The sequence below is a fragment of the Adelges cooleyi genome, unplaced genomic scaffold, assembly GCF_023614345.1.
Source record: "Adelges cooleyi isolate 19-005CV unplaced genomic scaffold, UGA_ACOO_1.1 ACOO_flye_CR_arks_rails_tigmint_CR_PRNA_31, whole genome shotgun sequence".
Taxonomy (NCBI): Eukaryota; Metazoa; Arthropoda; class Insecta; order Hemiptera; family Adelgidae; genus Adelges; species Adelges cooleyi.
Window position 1 is genome coordinate 1,129,067 of NW_026095981.1, and position 6,000 is coordinate 1,135,066.

At 29.7% G+C, this 6,000-nt stretch overlaps 1 non-coding gene across 1 annotated transcript; it reads right to left on the reverse strand.

Moving 5' to 3' along the window:
• Positions 1-5,286: 5,286 nt before the first annotated feature.
• On the reverse strand, positions 5,287-5,358 carry Trnad-guc (transfer RNA aspartic acid (anticodon GUC)). Its single transcript has one exon. It is a non-coding gene; the product is annotated as a tRNA-Asp (tRNA).
• Positions 5,359-6,000: the final 642 nt, after the last annotated feature.

Here is a 6,000-nt window from a genome sequence, read left to right on the forward strand (position 1 = left end):
GCCGTGCCCGAAGAAATGTATGTAAACCGTTATCTGCTGTTTCCCTTGTCGGCGGACAGCACTCAGTACAAGCAGCTCCGGCCGCTGTTTAGCCGTGCCAACTTCCGAGTGAGTTCCATAAAAAGAGTGCAAAATCCATTCCAACACGGCCGGTACTTGTTGCGGAAACGGATGCTTAACGTGGAAGAGGTAGGCACCAACATTCGTCTTATCATTATATTATCATTATATTATCATTATATTATCATTATAATTATTATGTGCTCTTTACACTTAGCTTCGACGCGGAACAGCCGAGAAGGTATTGTTTCTCACGATCACAGTTGATTGTATGCGTTTTCAACTGTATAAAATTCTACACAACTCAATTTTCGATCAATTGTCTTTCTGTACTTTGTTCACCCCTTTCGCCAAGAACGGGTGGTAAATTTGTTTATATTTCGCTTTTTTATGTGTAATTTAAGAGCTAATAAGGTCTGAAAGTAGATATAGACAGTGTTATAACATATACAAACTTTTTTTTTTATTAAGGAAAAAAAAAAGGGGTACTAATAAGTCAACGGGTATCCGTAAAAAAGCTAAGGGGATTGCATGCAACCGGGTTTTTCAGTCAAAACACATCGTTTTTATTCCATTGCGCAGACCGAACCAGTGATAGTTTACTTATTATCGGTCAGGGTACTTTTTTCAATTTTTATTTTAACCCTGTCCAAATTTGATTTTAAAATATGACGTTTTATATAATGTTCAAACGTGTTTGATACATAGTAGGAATAAGATATAAAAAAAGTACCCTGGCCGATCATAATTGAACTTCATGACGAATTCAAATCTGTTTTCAGATTACTTATCGGATCACCGGTTCAGCCTGTGCGATGGAATAAAAAATGTGTGTTATATTAACTAAAATGGTTTTTACTCATAGAAAAAATAATTTTAATTAAAAACAATACCATGAAGCTTATACAAATTAACCGGTTAATTAATTGACACGATCGAAATTTATTAAAACCACTTTTTTCTTAAATATTGCCTATACAAAACTCCTTAAAACCAACCGCATGCAATCCCCTCAACCATAACTATACATACGAAACTACGGTAACAAAGGGGTTGACACAAAAGGGGCGGGGGGCTTAGGCATCTGAAGTATCACCCTTGTGTACTTGAACTGCATTAAAAATATATTGTATTTTTGTTTACTATATAAACTTTAACTTTGTTTGATAGTTCCTTGTAAAATGTATTTAAAGGGAACTTTTTTTCTAGCCCCCTCCCATTTTTTCATTCCTAGATCCGCCCCTGTCGGCAACAAATACCTATAGGCAGATGGTGAACCCCCCTCGTAACCACCCTTTAGTGAAAATACAATTTCCAGCGCATTATGTCCTTTGCAATGTATTTTTCGATAATTTTATTTTTATCATACATACAGATCGGCGACGAAGCGCTTATTCGAAAAAGAATAAATGTTTGGTAATTTTATGATATATTTGTGTACAATAACAATAGTAGGATTGTATTAGTAAATAAAATAACACTAGTAAAAAAGTGTGCAAAAAGAAAAATTAGTTTTGACTTTGAAGGAATACATTGGATCATGAATATGTCTAAGGGAAAATCTATTGGAAAATTCACGTTCGTGTTCCTCTCCTTCCTCTGACTACAATCTCCTCTCCATCGTGCCGGATTTCTTATCGTCTGCCTCTTATCAGTGGCCATTATCAGCTGTCTCTAATCGGCATCTGTTATTGGCCGTTTCTTATCACTGTCGGGTGTGAACTTAAGTGTTGAAATATTATGATTAATTGTTATACCAACATCCTGGCATGAAAAAAAAAAAACGTCGACCAAGTTAATTAAAACATCTGGAAGATGCAGAGCTTAAGCGCCTTCGGTTTTATTTAATTTAAATTGCGCCTACGAGAGAAACATCTATAAAAATGTAATCGTTTTCCCCTAACAACGAGTGTTGCCTCGCATTGTACAATAATAATATTGGGTTTTATTGATATATATATATTTTTTTTGTATTTAAGGAAATCGTCTATCACGCTGTCCGTAGAATTGATCTCCCGACGGCTTTACAATGCACTTGCGACTTCAGAAGATACGCCAGACCGTATTTCGACGACATACGCCATTACACCAAGGATCCTCGCTTTTACCAAACGTTCAATAGTTTACTACACAGCATCGGCACATTCGAAGTTGTACGCCCAGGCGAGTTGTGTGTGTTGGTCATGAACAAGCTGAAATCCACTACTGGCATGTCGCAGTGTGACTACGTCATCAACTATGTCGTTGAATTCAACAATACTATGTAAACAATAGGTTTTTTTTTTATCTTTTGTCGACAAAACAATTTCACAGATTAAAAGAATACAAAATCAGATAGTGCACTTCACTCGGTGCGACGATAGATTTTCCAATAACGATTTTCGATTGGTTTAAACTCAATGCAGTAGAATCAAATTATAGTGTCGAAAATATTGTGCACGCTAATTGTCAAGTATTACTGATCACGAGTAGTCGATTAACTAAGATGATTATTTTTCGGTCACATTGGCCTGAGGTTATTAAAGTTTGTTTGCATTTTCCGATTTTCTCAGAGTGCGCTATCTGGTTTTATTTAATTTGTGACAATATAGTATTATGACGTCATCGAGGACATATTGAAAGCGGTCTGTTTTTATTTTGCCTTTTTTTATACCAAAAACGCTTGTCAAAATTTCGATTATTCATGAAAGAGATTAATTCCAAAAAGTTCATCTTTCATAAAATTAAAAATAGCCTTATTTCACGTACAATTTTACTTGAAAAAAATTATACAAAACATATTTTTAATTCAACAAAATGTTTAAACCGCCATTATAAAATGAACTATCATACGAATTTGACTCCTTTCAAAAGCAAATGATCCGGCTATGTAACCACAGAACATATTATTTATTAAAAAAAAGTATTTTTAAACAAAATTGTATGTAAAACTCCTTAAAAACCGCCCGCTTTCAATACGCATAGTTATTTGTCATGATATACTGTGTTTATTGAGTATTCAAGGACAACATTTGTTAATTTGATTTATAATGACTGCAATATGTTTCTGATTGAGATACTTATACTGTACTGTTATTTACAATAATAATTGTCTCTTTTCAAATAAACATTATTATATGCCAATGTAAGAGCATTCAATACCTGTAGTGTTTCTGATTTCAATGTATACATTTTAATCAATTTATAAATCACCCCATAAAGCAATGAAAACTTAAAAGTTAATATATTTTCCAACAACCTTAAAAAAAACATTGAGAAAATGTATATTTCTAAATTGCTGCTTGTGAGATAATGCTAATTCTGTTAAACTTACTTATAGTACTTTGTTAATATGTTTGTGTGTGTTATTTATAGATAAAGACTTGTATAAAAAATACATTACATAGCTTATTAACAGACTTTAGTTTATATTTTATAATGGTTTTATGATTGTAAAAATTAAGTACCATTACTAAATGATTATAATAAAAATAGTTAAACCAATAAACGATAATAGAATCTTTAGTATTTTAGAACAAACTTGAGAATAATTTGCTTGTCATTTTTTTAAATGTTAGTCATAATAATAATGTAATAATAAGAAATGTAATATGTTTTATGGTAGAAAACTGTACAAACCTTTTGTATGTATAAAAAAATAGAAAATTACTTAGAAAAGAATAATTAATAAAGACGTTTTTATGTATTGGCATAAAAGCTATTTTATTTATTATACTTTGATTATGATCAATTAAATTACTTAAATAATAAAATAGTTAACATTATGTTTTTTTTTTTAAATTAAAAACATTAATTTCTCGACATAAAGGGAAAATAATTTTAAGTTTCTCGGTCTTAATTTTTTTTAATGCGTTTTAATATTACTTTTTTAATTATTCACTATGTATTTTTTGTATCATCGAGTAATAAATTTATAAATTATGCACAAATTTTTATTTTGAACATAAGTGTTTTGGTTTTAACAGATGAACATTCTATACCTTTAATAATAATCATATTATAACATCAGGCTTAGGTCTAACTATTAACACAATTGTTTTTTTTTTAGAATTAATTTTATTATGATTTTCCATTGAAAATAAAATAATAAGAAATGCTTTTGTGGAATATAGAAAACAATAATTTCTTGCTAATTAATAATATTAAAACAAAAGCTAACTATTTGACCCGTCTTAAATTTTCTGAACATTTTATCATTTTTTGTCATATAATTTTAAGGAAAAAATGTTGATAAATACTTAATGGTTAACATGTCGTTTTGAACCTTTAAATTAAAATTGCATTGTGAAATATTTGAAAAATTAATTTTGGACAATTTTTAAAACTATACTACCTACTTACACAAAAGTATTTAATGTTTATTTTCTATTTATCATTAAGTACAAAACATGTATACAAATTTGATAAGGGAATAAGGGATAAGGGATAATTTGACAACATGTATCAAATTTGATGTTATCTAATTTGATTTCAAATTAGATAACATCGAACATGTTAGAATTGAAACATAATAATAATATGTCAAAGAGAATGCAGATATTTAGTTAATGGTTTGCGATTTGACTATAAAATATATACTACATAATTGTGCTGTTTTAATAATAATAATAAGATTATTATGACACTGACACTTATTAATAAGAAGTGAACAAAAAAAATGCATACTCTCTGTTCGAATTTTAAACAGAAGAATATTAAAATTTCTAGTTTCTAAGATTTCTAAGATAATATTTTCATCAATATAAAAATTGTCATTATTCGTACCACATAGACAGTAAAATAATTAATGAACACCGACACTGCATTTTAAGAGGTAAATTGAGAGGGTAAATGCCTTCCTTTATTAATGGATTTAAAGACACGCACAAGAACAGTTTTTTTTTTAATAATGTAAATGTATTTACATAGAAAACTTGTTAAGGTTTCATTTCAATTTTAGGCTTTTATGTATGATTAATTTTGAAATTTATGATTTTGAAAACGATAGTAAAATATTGTTTGAAACCATTATAAAAAAAAAAAAAAGTTACAATTGTTGCAATAGTATAAATGTATTTTATGTAATTAAAAATTTCCAAGTTGGCATTTTGATTTTAACGCACACAACGGATGCATTAAAATTCAGAGAAATCTATTATCATAAATTAAGTACCAAGCAATAGATCTTCAACTTTATAATGATTGATTATGATGAAAAACAGCAGGAAAAAATGCAAAAAAGTTTTCCTCCCCGGCGGGGAATCGAACCCCGGTCTCCCGCGTGACAGGCGGGGATACTTACCACTATACTACCGAGGATTATGAGTGAGAAGAAAAAAAAAGTGGCATTTAACTGAACGCGGTCGCAATCAGTTCTATTACCTACTGACAAAATGTTTATTTTTTAATGCTTTTAAGGTTTAAGAACAATCAGAGACATGATTTAATTCTAGGTAAACGATGATGAGCCAATGTGTTTGTAAACATCCAGGTATAAATAATATGGCAGATATTATTAAGGGTATCGAAAATAGACGGTTTCAAAAGTGTTTTAAATAGTATAGAAATAACACAACATGAATATTTAATGATTGATATTGTTTCAAATATTTGTATAGTCATCCGTCTCTGTAGTTGACGTTGCAAAATGAACGTAACTTTAGTAGGTATGCTAAAATGAATTAAAAAATATATGATGAAATATTGCCAAAACGTACAATTTCCACTGAATTTTGCCAAAACAAACCAAGTGGTGGATATGGTGCGTTTTGGCGCGATTCGTTTCACAAAATTATGTTTTAATGTATCTAAATTTAAATTCACATATTAACAATTATCATAAATAAGTTCAGATTTCTTTTATGCATTTTTAGAATATTACAGTTTTTGTCTATGACTTTCTTATGTGCTACAACAGAAAATCGACGTCACTGGAAAAAGCGAAAAATGGCAATAGCACGT